Genomic DNA, 15537 nt, shown 5'->3' on the forward strand with positions numbered 1-15537 from the left:
GATACCGAAGTCACAGAAGGTCTCAATATCGACACAATAAGTGAAATATGCCAGAGAACAGTATAATGATAAAACAAGCTCTTGAGCTCAGAAAGTGGATTTAACAAGTCTGAAGCACATCGCAGCTGTAGAGCTTATACTAATAAGAAGAACAATCAAGGTTTCAAATTACCGATGAATTAGTAATGAAAATATTTTATATTTGTAGGTTAGATACTTTCATGAACTTATCTGTACCCCTTAATATTAAATCTTAAATGTCTGAACGGGACAAATATTAAGTGTCCAGTGCGTGTGCTCTCGGAGAGATAATCTGGATATTGTACTTAAATACAAGTATTATTAGTTTTCACGGCTCTGGCTTAACATAGCTCTTTTTTTACCAGCATTGCCGAAGCGAATAGCAACTAGGTATTGCAATCCAGGATCACAAGAAGATTAATGAGGGCTTTAGACGAAAGCCTGCGAGAATACAGCCCTTTGAGCTTGTTTTTCTACTCATCCACCAATCCAAGCGGTTGAACAAGATTGCTTTAAAAGCTGAGGCATTAAGGAACTCAAAACCACTAAAAGTTTCTTCGTTTTCTAAAGACCGAACTATGTTAACCTAAAAGGGTTTATTCTTATTTGTGGTATTTATCTAAAGCAGCATGCCTATATAAAATGCCATCTCCTTGACATAATTTCAACCATTCGCAGTGAGAAATTATAACAGTCTAAGCACTATCAAGCGACCTCGAAGCTATCTAGCAGGCTAAGAAGGCTAACAAAGAAAATTTAGCACAAGAGTAATTTTAGAAATTTCCGTAAAATGTTTGTTCACAGACGACCTTATACATTGAACTGCATGGAGCGAGATTTTTAAACCCCATTCACACAACACTTGGGTCTACGAAAACAGTGCGGACCTTGTTTTTTACACGACCAAGGACCGTCAACTCGAAAGCCGCTACAACAACAACAACATATTTTTGAACTTTTGCCTGTTATGTTCTAAACGAAATTATATTCTATGTATTTTTGTAAACTTTTCACTTTAATTAAATGCGATTTATTTTCTTCTAATATCTAATTCGAATCGAAACTACACACCTTTACCCAGACTAGAGCACACCTGTATTGCGCTTTTTTGTTATGCTTAACTCTTTCGCTCTTCCTCTCTTTCTTCTATGATTTTCAAATGAATGAAGCCTAATCAAGCCACTTGATTGATTGCAAAATTTTCAAATTGAATGCGGACACATTAATTGAATTTGTGTATCAAGTTCGTATAACAACAAAACAAAGCTTGCAATCAGCACCAGGCAACAATATACTACACACACATACATACAAAATAATGTTCACCAACACAAAAGGTGCAACTGTAGTGGTGTATGAGCTAGCACGCAGCAGGCAGGCAGCTGCTAGCAGCCGACTTCATGAACGGGTGGCTGGGCAAGTAAGTATTTAATTGAATGAGTGACTTAACTGTTGGCAACAACAACATAAACGCCAAACATTTTCCAGTAGTGTCAGGTGGCTAATCAAGCTGGTTAATAGAGGCAAAGTTGGGTTGTAATAAGGACACTTGTGGTTCAAGCAGACAGCGGTTTGCGTGTGTGTGTGTGTGTGTGTGTGTACACCACTGCAATCATTTTGCACAAGCACGGCAATAAGTGCGAAAATATTAATAAATGCTATTAACCTCATAAAATGCGATACTAACGAGCGTAATTATTTTTGCTAGTTTAATTGTCTTAAAGCATGTAAATATAGGTATATAGATAGTTGGTTGAATGATTGAAATTTGCTTGAATAATTTGCGGTCGGGTTTCGAGGTAATAGTAAATGAAATTATGATTTTATCTACGATTATTAAACAATCATTATAAATAAATAATTCAAATAAACATTTTACATACGATAACGGTCCAGGCCTAACAGTAATTATGTACCATCGAACAAATTTGAGTCGGACTGGTTCATTTAAACTGCGCGTGTAAACCGAACCGATAAATATTTTTTTTTTCAGATTGTTTATGCTCGTGTAAACTTTGATCTTCATATGTCAATTAGTATGCGTTTTAGAGCTGTTTATTTACAACGAGTCAAATGTAGGAGGTGCTCTGAACTAATTACTCTTAGCAAAGTCCATCTCGCCGCAAATGTAGCAGCTCTAACTGGCAGCGGTATGGAGGAAAGTATCAGCTTGACATTTTCTGTACTATTGAGCTAGTCGTACTAGTGTAGTTTACAAAATCAAGAGAAGTGGTTTAAATATTATGGGAAAATGAAGTCAAGCGATCGTCAATTATACGTACTATTTTTAATTCAAATTCTAAGCTAAGAATATTTAAACAGGGGATTCTGCAGGATGGTGTCCTCTTCGCGTTACTGATTCTAGATTTTGAAACTTCATCTCCATCAGAGGGAGTTTCTATCGCCTCATATCCCCTTGACCTTTCTTGCTTCTTCACTATAGAGAGCCTCTTCTCTGCCAAATTAACAACGACCACATTTGCAACTGGAATACAGGCCCGACTTTAATATTTTTGTCGCTGACTCAAGCAACCCCAAAGTATTGTTTGATAGTCCAGTAGATGCTTCACTCCACACACGACCGCGAAGATTACCAAAGTACGGAGCCGTAAGAAGATCCGCAAGTAACCAGCAGCACCTGGCGGTAGGACAAAGTAACCTTCCTGACCACTTAAAAGGAAAGCGGCCGATGGTCGGAAATTACGTAGACCCTGGACTGCAGCTAAATGCAACTCTCTCCAAGTAGTTTCTGCTGGTATATTTTCGCAGAAATCTTGCTTGCAGTCATCTGATTAGAGAACCACCTCCTAGGAACAGCAGGGCAACGTTCCTACAATAGGTCGACAAACTACAAAAATATAGAAAAGGTTATTCACAGTGGAGCTATTAACAGTTTCATTGACTCCCGCCCAGTGAATTGCTTCCTTGGAGTCGAAACACCATTCATCGCAGAGCGTAAGCACGAGTTGACGCATGAAAGGAGAGTGGACCTCGCGCAACTTCGTTCTGGATACAGTAGCAGATTAAATTCCTATATATCTAGAATAGATCCTGACATACTAAACATTACTTTGCTTGCACGGCCAAACTCACTCACCCCTTTCCCTTTGCTCCGACCACGTCGAAACAGCCATTTTTCCAACCTACCGCTAAGTGATTTCGATGTCACTTGATGAAAGAAGTATGGTGCATGAGCTATTACTAAAGTCAAAAAAGCGTACTAAGCTCACATGTGTAGGTAATTCCTCTGTTATATTAGCGACAACTCAAAGAGTCTTTAATAATAATACACTTATAATATTCGTGAAGAACTCTCTTTACATTTGAACTCAATATTACTAAAATCTGTTGCTTTTTGAAAAATAGTAACGGTAAGTTAAGCTTTCTATAATATCATAAGCGAGTATTATTAAAATCACATTTTTAACATTTAAAAAGCGAAATAAAAACTGCTTTAAAAACCTTAACAGATGATGTGAAGTATACAAAAAGAAGCAGAAACAAAAGAATAAAATAAAACAACAAAAAAAAGCAATGAAATAAAATAAATTAAGAAATAATTGTACTAAATCCATGGAGAAAGAAAACATGCCTGCAAATAGTAAATGTTTCGAAGTCAGTGAGTGCAGAGAGCAAGAATGCCACAAATAAAAGCAAGACACTCACCACAAACAGAAAAATAGGAAAGTATAGATACCAATGAGCTACTAAAACGCATTCGAGAAGCAGCAAAAAGCCACTTAATGGAAGAAGAAGCTTGCGGTTGAAAGGCCACAATTGAAAAGCACGAGCACCGCTCGAATAGTGGGCGGAGCGCATGAGAGCAGCGGCAGGGCAGCCTGCGAAAACTGCTTCGCAAAAAAAAAAAATTAAGATTAAGCTTAAAAGCTTAAGCATTAAATTGCAAGTGCTCCCCAAATGCGCATGTGGTCGTAATTCTAAGCACACATGTATGCATGTGCGTGTGTGTGTAAATGACAATTGCCGCTGAATGCACTAAACGACCATTGAATTCGTGTTGGTAACAAATGTTATTTCCTAACTGTGCAGCAGCTGGCGCTGTTGCAACTGCTACACAAGAAAACATGCAACCAATTATCAACGTCACAGAGGGGCAGTGTGAGAAGGAGAGAATGAAACGGATCGAAATAAAATTCTCAACACACACACGCACACATTCGAAGGTTTTTGAGTTGGTAAGCACTCGAGTGCGCGTGTGTGTGTGTGTGTGTGTATGCTGCCTTTCGCCAACATTAGCCATGACAAAAGACAAATGCAATTTTAATTGCCAGCAAAGCCACAGAAAAAGTAAAATTTTTTGAAATCTAAGTGGAAAGTGAAAAAGTACTGCATTTGACACAAATGCCAGCAAATCTTTTTTTTTTTTTTGTTGTGTGTCAAACCGAAATTGCAGCGCGACAAGCACCATTTGGGCAAAAACTAGCAAATGTTTTTCACTCCCAATTGCGGTGTGGAAGGTTATAATATTGGCAGCGAACTGAAATCTGTCTTTGCTGTTGCCACCGAAGAATTATTGCACTGCAGCAGTTGCAGGTAATTAAAAGCAATTTTCAATGCTTTCGGATAATTTTAATTTTTGTCTTATAAATGATTATAAAATGGAAAAATATGTAGAAACTTCTTTTAACAAGATTAAAACAAGAAAAAATGCACGGGAATGATTTTGATCGTTCAGTTTGTATTGCAGCTATATGATAAAGTGATCCGATATCGGCGATTCCAACAAGTAAGCAGCTTCTTGGAGAGAAATCGTTGTGTGCAAAATTGCAGATCGATATCTCAAAAACTGAGCGACAAACGAACGGACATGGCTAAATCGACACATCTCGTCACACTTATTGTTTATATACTTGTGTATATATTTTTTTTATAGGCTATCGGCAAACACTGCAAACCCAACAGGCATCCTTTTAGTTCGAGCCTTAATCTGCTCTCTAGCTCTCTGAGGGTAGTGTTAACCAACTCAATGCATGTGAACAATGGACCTACAATTAAAGGCCTTTAAAACGCATAATTTGTTTTCAGCCTCAAGCGGAGAAGAGTTGTTAAAATCATAAAACATCTTAGAACAAATTAAGGACTATGACTTTACAATTAGTAGACCTTGTCCGTAGTCTCTTAAGAGACAGAGAACTAGAAGAAATACAGTTTTTTTCGACGGAAGAACGTATAAGGCAAATTACATACCCTCGAAGGGCTTCAGGGCTTCAGCTTCGGATCTGCCGAGCTTTGAAATCGGGAATGAATTCCTATAGAAATTAAAAGGGACTAAGCAGCAAGAAGTATGTATGCTGTTTGAAATTTAAGTGTACTGTTTTCAAACAACGAAAAGACTGACTGAAAAGGATTTCGCCAAATAAGACAACGAAATATAAAATGTTTTATGGTTACATTAGGTTAGAATTTTCACAAAATCGTTTTTTTTTTAATGTACATATACATATCTAAGAATACGTACAGAACATTTCACATCGTTCCGGTGAATATTTTCGAAGTTACACGAAAATTTGATTTATTGAAGATTTTTTCTCTCCGATAATTATTTTTGTTTTTATAAATAACTTAAGGCCAACATTTCGGTGAAAAAAAAAAATTTTTTTTCGTGAGAAACCGCCATTTTGTCAAAATAATTTATTTTGCTTATTCCTCCGAATAATTACTAGATTTAACATTACTTTAAAGAAATCTGTTTGGTTTTTTTATTTCAGAAGAGTCAGTTGAGAGATATAGTGGTCAACGCCAAATGTCTGTTTTGAGAGGAGATCCTGGAGATCAGCTGTAGCTTTTTTCCAAATAAATATTTTTACTAGTGCTAAATCTTATAATATAATTAAAAGATACCATAATATATTATACCTATGTATAAATTTTTGGATCAAAAAATTAAAAAAATTGCTCAGAAAGAAAGTTAAAGCTTCCAAGTTATCGTCGTTCATATGGCAACTATCATAAACATCGTAAACAATATCAGCATTACGTGCAATCGTGGAAACAAATTAATACTAGAAACTACTACCAGCGATCTTCGTTTCGCCACTTCTCAAGTAGTTATGTTTGATGTCTACTTTAAAAAATGCATATGTAAAACTATAAAGTGTCGAAGTGTATTCAATACAACAGAGTTTTTGGATACCCGGTATAAACTTTTTCTATGCTAAATCAATTTAGGAGCCGAGCTAATTATTGCAAGTTGTTTGTTTGATTCGTCACTCCCTAAATTTTAGAGCATCGAAGATAGTTACATTGTCAGAAATTCATTTAACCCGTTCTTATATGTATGACCTACATATACATGCACTTATGAAACATCGAAAAGCCTCTAATCACTATGAAAACAAGCTAGTTTAGCTTGAGCGAGTGAAAAGCCAAGAAACAAAGAGGTAGAAATAATTGATTAAATTACAATTGTGCAATTAAATAAATTAACGATACAGAATTTTATATAGCGTAAACTTTTTATTTCAATGTTTACTAATAAATAAATATTACAGTTTAAAGCTATAATGCCAATCACTTATATTTATCGAGCCACTGTCAAGTATTTGTTATTATTTATTCATATAAATAACGTTATGTCGCACAGCTTTAATTGAGCGAATGCTTTACTTTTACATACCTTCAGGTCGGGATCAATAAGCGTTTGTTTCGTATTCCGAAAAATTTTGTATAATATTTTTATAAAAATAGGTGTAAATATTGTTTTTGCTTTTACAATAATTTGCACGTTGACTGCTGTTCGCTAAAGGCGTGTTAGCGGTTGCTGTTGTGGTTATCACTTGAGCCTCGGCTTTCACAGGTCATATAGGTATAGTGATTGTGTTGCTGCAACCGCGTTCAGCAATAATTAAAGCACACTCTGTGATTAACTTTTTCGTGGTTTTATAATGTTGTTGTTTTTTTTTGTTTGTGTATTTTCTTATTGCCACACAGATAATTTTTCATGCGCAATTTTAACTTTTTCTTCAGATTTTTCTCATTGACAACTTTTATATTTGTATAACTGTTGTTGTATGCTCTACCAACTGCTTATCAATGTTGTACGCGTTGTTGCAACAAGTTGGCGTTGTAGCGAGTGTGGCACATTAAAACTACACGCACATACAAATTTACATATAAACAAAGAGTAAAGGCAATTGGAAGAGAGTATAAAATAAATAGGGGGATAAAACTGAAAATAGAAACTGAAAGGATTAAATGGGAGTGGCAGCTATACTACTAATAGACGCGGTCTACTGGTGGCAGCAAATATGCAGCGCAGACACAATTTTTGCTAAAAGATATTTTGTTAAATTAAAATTTTTTTTTTTCGTTTTCCCTTCTTGTTGCTTCGCCATTTGTTGCCACACCAGACGCAATCGCCCAATGCGAAACGAGTTTGGCGAGTCGTGCGCATTGCCACTGCAACACCGTTGGTAATTGCATCGCAAGCTGGCAGTTAAACTGCCGTTACTATTAATTATGATGGCGGGGTATTTTTTTATATTTTTTTGCTACCACAAATACTAAAAAAATTTAATCACTACTTCGCTAAGTAACACATTTGCAACTAGTTGACTTGCATGTACACTTTTTAAAATACTCATAAATTTTCTACTAATTGATTTATGCGGCGATTTCATACAATTATAATTAATTTTTGTTTTACTAGTTAATTAAAAGCCATTTGCAGATGTTTTTTTTTTGTGGCAAGTTACCAAAAGTAAGCTTTAATTGAAGGCGGTAAGGCAACTAGTGATTAGCTTATGTATTTACTCTCCTCCTTCACCCACAAAAAGGTAAAAAAAATCATGAATTCTTTAACAGTTTATGTACTGAACTTTGATTAGTCTATGCTTTTTATTTTATTTGCACTAATATCTTGTAATTTTAATAAAACAAAAAAACTATCGAAAAATGGCAACCCTGTGACCTTTTTTTAATATAGTGCTAAGCTTTGATGCGTTTACTTTTATACTTAGAAAAGTGTTTTTGCCAGAAGTTCTTCTTCATTACTTTAATACGTAAAAAACCTCAGCCGAAAGTCGTCGTATTTTGGTGGCAGTGTGTGGCGAACATGCTTTATCTGAGCGAACGAATATTAAAGACATCAAAGTATTTGCCCTGTATTTGGTTGGAACAGAATTGCGTGCTGTATTGGGCGCTTCAACAACCGGGTGAAACCTTTAGTGGGAACGCTACCAACAACAACTCATCAAATATAGTGATTGCCGCAAAAGGCCAGGAATTTGCGACTAGACACAAGGAAATAAATTTCCATCAAGACAACGCTTGGCCTAATAATGCAATACCGGTTAAAAACTAACAAAAACTAAAAAAACCTAAAACTAGCGGCTGAGAAACTTTGCCTCGCCAGCCTTATGTTAGTGCTCAAACCTTGCCCCTTCTGACCACCATTTATTCCGATTGATGTAGCATGTCTTCACCGAAATACGGTTCACAACAGAGCGCAGTATTAAAAGTTGACTTCATTCATTCTTAGCCGCCATGCCAGCGCAGATCTTTTGTAATGGAATCCGCAAATTGCCAGAAAGATGCCGTATTGTTATAACTTTAAATGGGCAATACCTTGAGTAATATGTAGTATTATACATAATTTTATTAAATAAACGTTGAAAATTTGAAAAGAAAAATTACGGATATAATTATGGACTATTTTCTATTCTTTTATATACAAATTTTCAAGTTTATTGTCCTGATGTCAAAGCTCTAGTATTTTTCCCCCTTAGTGGTATTCCAATGAAACATAGAATATTTCAGTTAATCTTTCAAATCATTTACTATTATTTTACCAGAAGTTTTTTATTCAAAATAATCAATAACTGTTCGTAAGTATATACCTAAAATAGTTTTACAAGAAGTTTTTTATTCAAAATAATATTATAATATATATATAATATTAAGGATATCGTTTCACATGTTCTTTTCGCCCCCAAAAAGCTGCCCATTTGTCGAAATCGGCATAATAGAACCACTATAGCATATGGCTGTCATACAAACTGGTCGGTCCTAATCAAGTTCCTATATGGGAAACTTGTTTATTTGACAAGACATTTTCACAAAATTTTATACAGCTCATTGTCCGAAGCAAAACTACAATATATTCCTTTGGAGTTTAGTAATATTAATTAATTACTATAAAATAAATTAATGTGTGTACATGTTCAATTCATCAATAATGATTAATGTCTAAGTGCAAAAGTCAAAATGTCAACGACACAAATACCACATAAGTATATATTTTCGGGTTTATGCCTGATTACATAGAGTAATGCTTGAAAATATGCTTCGAACTGACTTTTACAGTAATACACGTTATATATATAATATATGTGTATATATATATATATATATATATATGTATATACAAATGTCTATAAAATACTCCCCAATCGCTAGCAACTATTGTGTTATAAGCGAAATGAGCAGTTGGCAACAGCAACAAATTCATTCAATACGAACCACACCCCACCAGCTCAAGTATGCTGTATTGTTGGCTGTGGAACTTAGCTGGTCGATAGTTTTGTCGAAGTGCACCGTTGGCTTGTTTGGCTGTGTGCTGCAGTTGGTGTTTTTTTTTTCTATTGTGCTGTTATTACAATTGGTAACGCTGTGTTTGGTGAATTTGTAGATGCTCATGTAAATGCATTAGCATTCACTTGAGCAAATTTCTGAATGTTATGGCGAATGTAATCGTGCATATATAATATACATAGATGTTTGTATATGTGGGTTTGGATAAGGTGGTAGGATGATGGGTTTTGTCGCAATTTTAATATTTATGAATTATTTGTATGGAAGTCTGCTGAGAGGGAGTGAACTGCAGTGTTACCAGCGAATATTCATATAAGTTGTACAAGTGTCTACGTAGATATGTAAGTATGTGTATATAAGTATGGTAGACTAGCTTTATATACATATGTTGTTGATTGTACGAAGTTACAAGTCTGTTACGATAATCAAAGTCACATCCGGGAATATATTACTCACTGTAACGCTTAGTACACTTAATAAAATATATGAACCATTTCAAGCACTGACATTACGAATTAAACTTCATGAGCCTTTCTTAAATAAGACGAAAGGGCGTTAACTTCGACTGCACCGAAGCTATAAAACCTTTTACAGCTGAATTTATTTTAGCATAAATGGTATAAACAGATATTTATATTGACTTTAATTGGTCAGTTTGTATGAAAGCTACACACTAGAGTCGTCTGATCTCAACAATATTTACGGAAATTGCAGCTTTGCTTAGGGCTATAACCTATACCAAATTTAGTCAAGATATCTTGTCAAATAAAAAAGTTTTCCATGCAAGAACATGATTTTGATGGGTCAAGTTGTATGACAGCTATATACTATAGTGGTTCGATATCGACAGTTTTGACGGATAAGCAGCTTCTAGAAGAGAAATTACGTATGCAATATTTCAGATCTATATCTTACAAGTTAAGGGACTAGTTAGCGTTATACAGACCAACATGGCTAAATCGAAACAGCTCATCCCGCTGATTATCATTATCATATAAATTGTATAGCGTCAGCGACAGAGATCCACGGTGGATTTTGGGTGTTAAACAACCCCAGGCACGAATTAATATCAATGTTAAAACAAATGTTGGAAGGTAAGCTCTAAAAATGTCTGAATCCGCCACTTAATAGGGTCTTCGACGTATTCTTCTGAGTATTAAAAACTTTGTAGCAAACTTAATATTAGGGTAGAGCGAAATTTTTTTGCTTAACCTGAGGGTAAACTTTGTAGATAATAAAAAAGAAAATTTTGGGAAGAAAAAAATTGTTTTTTAACATCTAGAGACGACCCACTCATTTTAAAGTAAATTTCGAGTTAAAATTTTTTTTTTTGCGCAAAAAAAAATTTTTTGTGTTTAAACTCTTCAAATTTATATAAAAATTTCAAAATTTGACGGTTTTTGACTTAAAATTTTTTTTTAACTCTTAAGAAAAGCATGTTGTCGTTTAAGACTTTTTTTAAAACTCCAATAAGTACCACAAAAAATTTTTTTAATTTAATAACTTCTAGAACGTTTAACAAATTTTTTTTTACGAAATACAAATTTTACCTCACAATTTACTTTAAAAGTGAGAAAGCCGCCTCTAGATGTTAAAAAATTTCTTTTTTCCAAAAAGTTTCTATTTTTATAATCTACAAATTTTACCCTCAGGCTAAGCAAAAAAACCACCCTCATGGACTTAAAGAACGTTTCTATTGAACTCAGATAGTCTCTAAGTGAGATAATGGTTGGTCTTCCAACTGAAACTCATTTATCTAATACTCAACGTGGACAACTGGGAGAAATATCATGTGACCGCTACATTGTAGTCAGTAAATGTTTATTTCATAGGAAAGGGTTCCTGTAGCTTTATGTGACTTAAGAAATCGTAACAAGAGCTATTGCTATATTGAAAAAGATTGCGGTAATAAAATAGGAAAGACTGTAGTTGAGTCGACGGTGAAAATCACTCAAATAAAAAATTTTCAAAAAAAAGTATTCTTATTGGCAATATTCTCTCAGTAGCCGAATCCGAACTAAAGAGCGTTTCTGAAGAAATACAAAAAAAAGTGTGTAGTTAGTGTCTATTAGAGGATGTTGAAATTTCGTAGAATACTGGCAGTTTCTGTAAAATTATACCTAAAAGCATTTTTTTCTCGGTTGCCACTGTCAAAACTTCTCGGAAAAGCTATTAGAGATGATTGAAAGCTTTCAGTAACGCACTTTGGTGATTTCTGCAAAAATAAATGCTTCTAACCAGCGACTCGGTAAAATGTCTGGTATATTTATTGCACTACGCTCCAATCGGAGTTAAAAGAAATAATATATATAAACTATTTATATTAATTTCAAAACTTTTTTTCTTGATTTTTATGATTGTTGTATTTAAAAATTTGTTTCGGTGTAATTTTCACGAAAAGCGTTAAATTCTTCGTAAGATTTAAGTAAAAGTTGTTTATTTTTGTGAAATTTGTTTCATATTTTAACAACGACAATCGTTTTTGCTTCGTTAAATACGTTAAATTTGAGCTGCGCCCACTTGTTACCAATAAATAATTATTATACAATCTGCTTTTCACTCGCTAAGACTATACAACAGCTTATGGGCTTGCGCGCAGACCGAAAAGCACATACATTCGGACATACATACAAGCATACAATGTAACACGACGCTTTTTAAATGGGTTAGTCAAGTAAGCGGGCGCTTACATCCGTGAAGACCCGTTTGAGGTTTGCCGTTATACAAAAATAAAGTAGCACTTAACACTATAAAACCAAAAACTGCATATTACTTTTAAAGGAAAAGTTTGTTGCACTTGTTTTTGTAGTTGTTGTCGTTGCACGAATATGCACGATTATGGGAAAAAAGTAGCTGCACCACACACAAGTCACCGAAAGGCGAAAGCGTGAATTCACTGAAGGCGTTTTGCGCAAAACCGGCTCCACAATGAAGGCGAGCCTGCGGAAAAACAAAATCGACGAGAAGAACGAACTAACCAACGACCGTTCGAAACAGTATGACAACCGAACGAAGGCAAAAAAAAAAAAAAAATACAAGCAAATAAAAACGCGGCACAACAGAGTAACGAACGGACGCGAAACACACTTTCCCACTAACTGACAATAGGGCAACGGCGTGCGCTGGTGGTTCCACTGACGGCACTAACGGCGTTTGGCTGAGCGGTTTTGCAAATATTCGCGAATTGCTTTTACAGTCTTCCAGTCAACACGACAAGCGCAATCCAACTGATTTCTGCCAAAGCAAAAATCCACTAACTTTGCGTTAGGCGAGCGAATAGCAGCAGCGGTGGTTTGGTTGCATGGCTGGTGGCATGGTTGCATGATGGCTCCTTCTTGTTGCTGTGGTTTGTTGCAATAGCAGTGTAGTTGTTGTTTGGCTGTCACTCAGCAGTGAGCGTTGCATGCGGTTTTTACTGTTACAATCTACAACAAATGACTGCAACAAACAGCAATAACAACAGCAATAATTATTGCAACAACAACAACAACAACAACAACAAAATAACAATAACAGCAAAAACAAGAAAATATTAATAACAAAACAACAACAACAACAACAGTAGTAGTAGTAACCACAACAACAACAACAATGCTGCCACTCTCTTCACCGCCAATCCGGATCCAACCAAACTAAAATCAACAAAAGAGCGCCATGCAACGCTGCAGGTTCCACTACGGCTGACTGTGTGCATGTGTATGTTTGTGTTGTTGGTCGCTGACATTTGGCAAACAGTAACAATGCTTTTAAGCACTACAAAAGCGAGCGGCAGCACAAGGCAGCAATATATAGTCAACAAAAAGTAATAACCAAAGTTTCAGCTGTGACACTCACACACAAACGAATGAGCATGGAAGAATGCTCAGCAAAGTAGATTGACAAAAAAAAAGAACGAAAACGAAGAACTAAACATGCCGTTATAAGGCAAATATTAGCAAAAATGCACTATGAAAGCATTAAAAAGCGCAATGTAAACACACATACACACACACACACACCATTACACAAATAGAAATCAACTAATGTCGATGCATTTGTGGGCACACACACACACATTTATAACAGCTTGCATATTAATTGTCAAGTCTTTTTTGGCCAACTTTTGGTTTAGCTACCACCAATAGTACAACAAAAGCAAATAACAACAACAAATAATCACTACATTTTTACTACAACAAATGCAAATACAAACATATGTCTCTTTGTGTGTGTGTGTGTGTGTATGTGTGTGCACTAATAACAAAGCCAACATTCATCATTAGTTGCTTGCTCAGCGTCTGGCTGCCGTTCCTACCTCAACAACAAATCAAGTAAGCATGAAAGTAAACAACAACCCGACCAACAAACAAACCAAACAAAACCAATGCATATATCACCCACCCCGCCTCCCTTTTATCTGCTGTCCCTCTGTTGCTCCCAGGTTGTGGCTATACGTTAGGCAAAGGCTGTTAGCTGTCATGCGGCATATGCACGCCGCCGTCAAATTGGTCGTTGGCATGTCTGTGTGTCTGGGGCACTGAGCGCGCGGTTGAGACGTTCGACTGCTTTGGTCGGTGAGTTGGTTGGTTGGCGCTTATTTGGTTAGTTCGTTGCTGTCAAGCACAGTGTGGAGAAGTGTGGATTTGGTGGCATATATTTTTTCTACTTACAAATACATACATACTATGTATTACCCATGTGATATATATAATGTGTACATGCAAGCAGAAGTTCGTAGCTACATATTTATTGGTTAAAAAAGTATTTAATTAAGGGATTAAAAACAATGAATGAATTGAAAAAATTAAATAAAAATTATAATAAAAATAAAAATTATAATAATAAAAAAAAAATTATGAAAACAATAAATTGTAACCAGCAATGAAATAATTACATTGTCTTGGATTTTTTTAGTATCCAAAACGTCTATATATAATGTTAACTGGTCTTATCAAAATCATTTAATCGCTATTAGTTATATTCATCTAACTGCTGACTTCTTAAAATTTTTACTGAAAATCCACATTTCGCTCTTCAAATTTTGTCTTGATATCTCAGATACAAACCCGCATATATGGCATAAAATAATTAAGAAGAATAGAATTCATTAAAAATTGTAAACGAGCCCATTCCACAAAGCAAACGAATCACCCATTTAAGTAAATTCACTTGCTGATCGATGTCTAAAGTAAAAGGTCCATCAAAAGGTTCAAAACCAAAAAAAAAAAAAAACCGTCAACTTCGGTTGCTGCACCGAAGCTATAATAACCTTCACAAATAAAAAAGTTTTCATACAAAACCTTGATTTTGATCGATCGGTATATGTACATAATTTAGAGATTTGATCTATCTTGTGAAATAATAAAATTTTCCGTATACTTGTAATGCTTTTTTTTTTGTTTTGATCGTTGTTTCTACGGCAGCTATATTCTATAATAGCCCGATTTGAACAATACGTTTGGTAATTATAGCTTTGCCTTGGATAACAATCTATGCCAAATAGTGTCAAGATGTCTTGTCAAATAAAGAAGTTTTTCATACAAGAGTTTAATTTTCCAGCAGCTGCTTGGGGAGAAAATAATATGTGCAAAATTTGAGATCAATGCCTCAGAAACAAATGGACTAGTTTGCGTATAATATACAGCTGTCTATATATATACTTTTATGTCGATATCGAGTCAGCTCGTCGCACTGATTATTTATATTATATATATATATATTTCACTACATATTTTATACTAAGTTCAGTTATTCTGTTCATGGTATAATGATGTGAGAAGAGAGCTGAGATATGTTTTGGGTACCCTATGTGCCACATCTTTTATATTTTCCGTGCGTGTTGCTTGAGTTTTCTATTTTAAAGAAAGAGAAAATTGTAAATTGTATTTGAAAATTGAAATTAGTAAAATATCTGGTCGACTAAAGAGTTTATATGGTTAAATGTACCATATATGTGTTGCAGTTTGACCTAATCTTCGAAAAGTC

General features: G+C 35.0%; 1 protein-coding gene across 7 annotated transcripts in view; it reads right to left on the reverse strand.

Moving 5' to 3' along the window:
- Window positions 1-15537, reverse strand: part of shep (alan shepard) — a 509138-nt gene that overhangs the window by 296829 nt on the left and 196772 nt on the right. Inside the window, exon 1 of one of the 7 annotated variants that reach the window (XM_070111808.1) lies at window positions 6659-6772. The exons of the other annotated variants lie outside the window; for them this stretch is intronic. The gene's annotated coding sequence lies outside the window, so the exon portion shown is untranslated. Of the gene's footprint in view, window positions 1-6658; window positions 6773-15537 lie in introns of those variants that run through there. 7 annotated transcript variants of the gene reach the window in all.

Source organism: Bactrocera oleae, chromosome 6, assembly GCF_042242935.1.
Source record: "Bactrocera oleae isolate idBacOlea1 chromosome 6, idBacOlea1, whole genome shotgun sequence".
In the NCBI taxonomy this organism is placed as follows: Eukaryota; Metazoa; Arthropoda; class Insecta; order Diptera; family Tephritidae; genus Bactrocera; species Bactrocera oleae.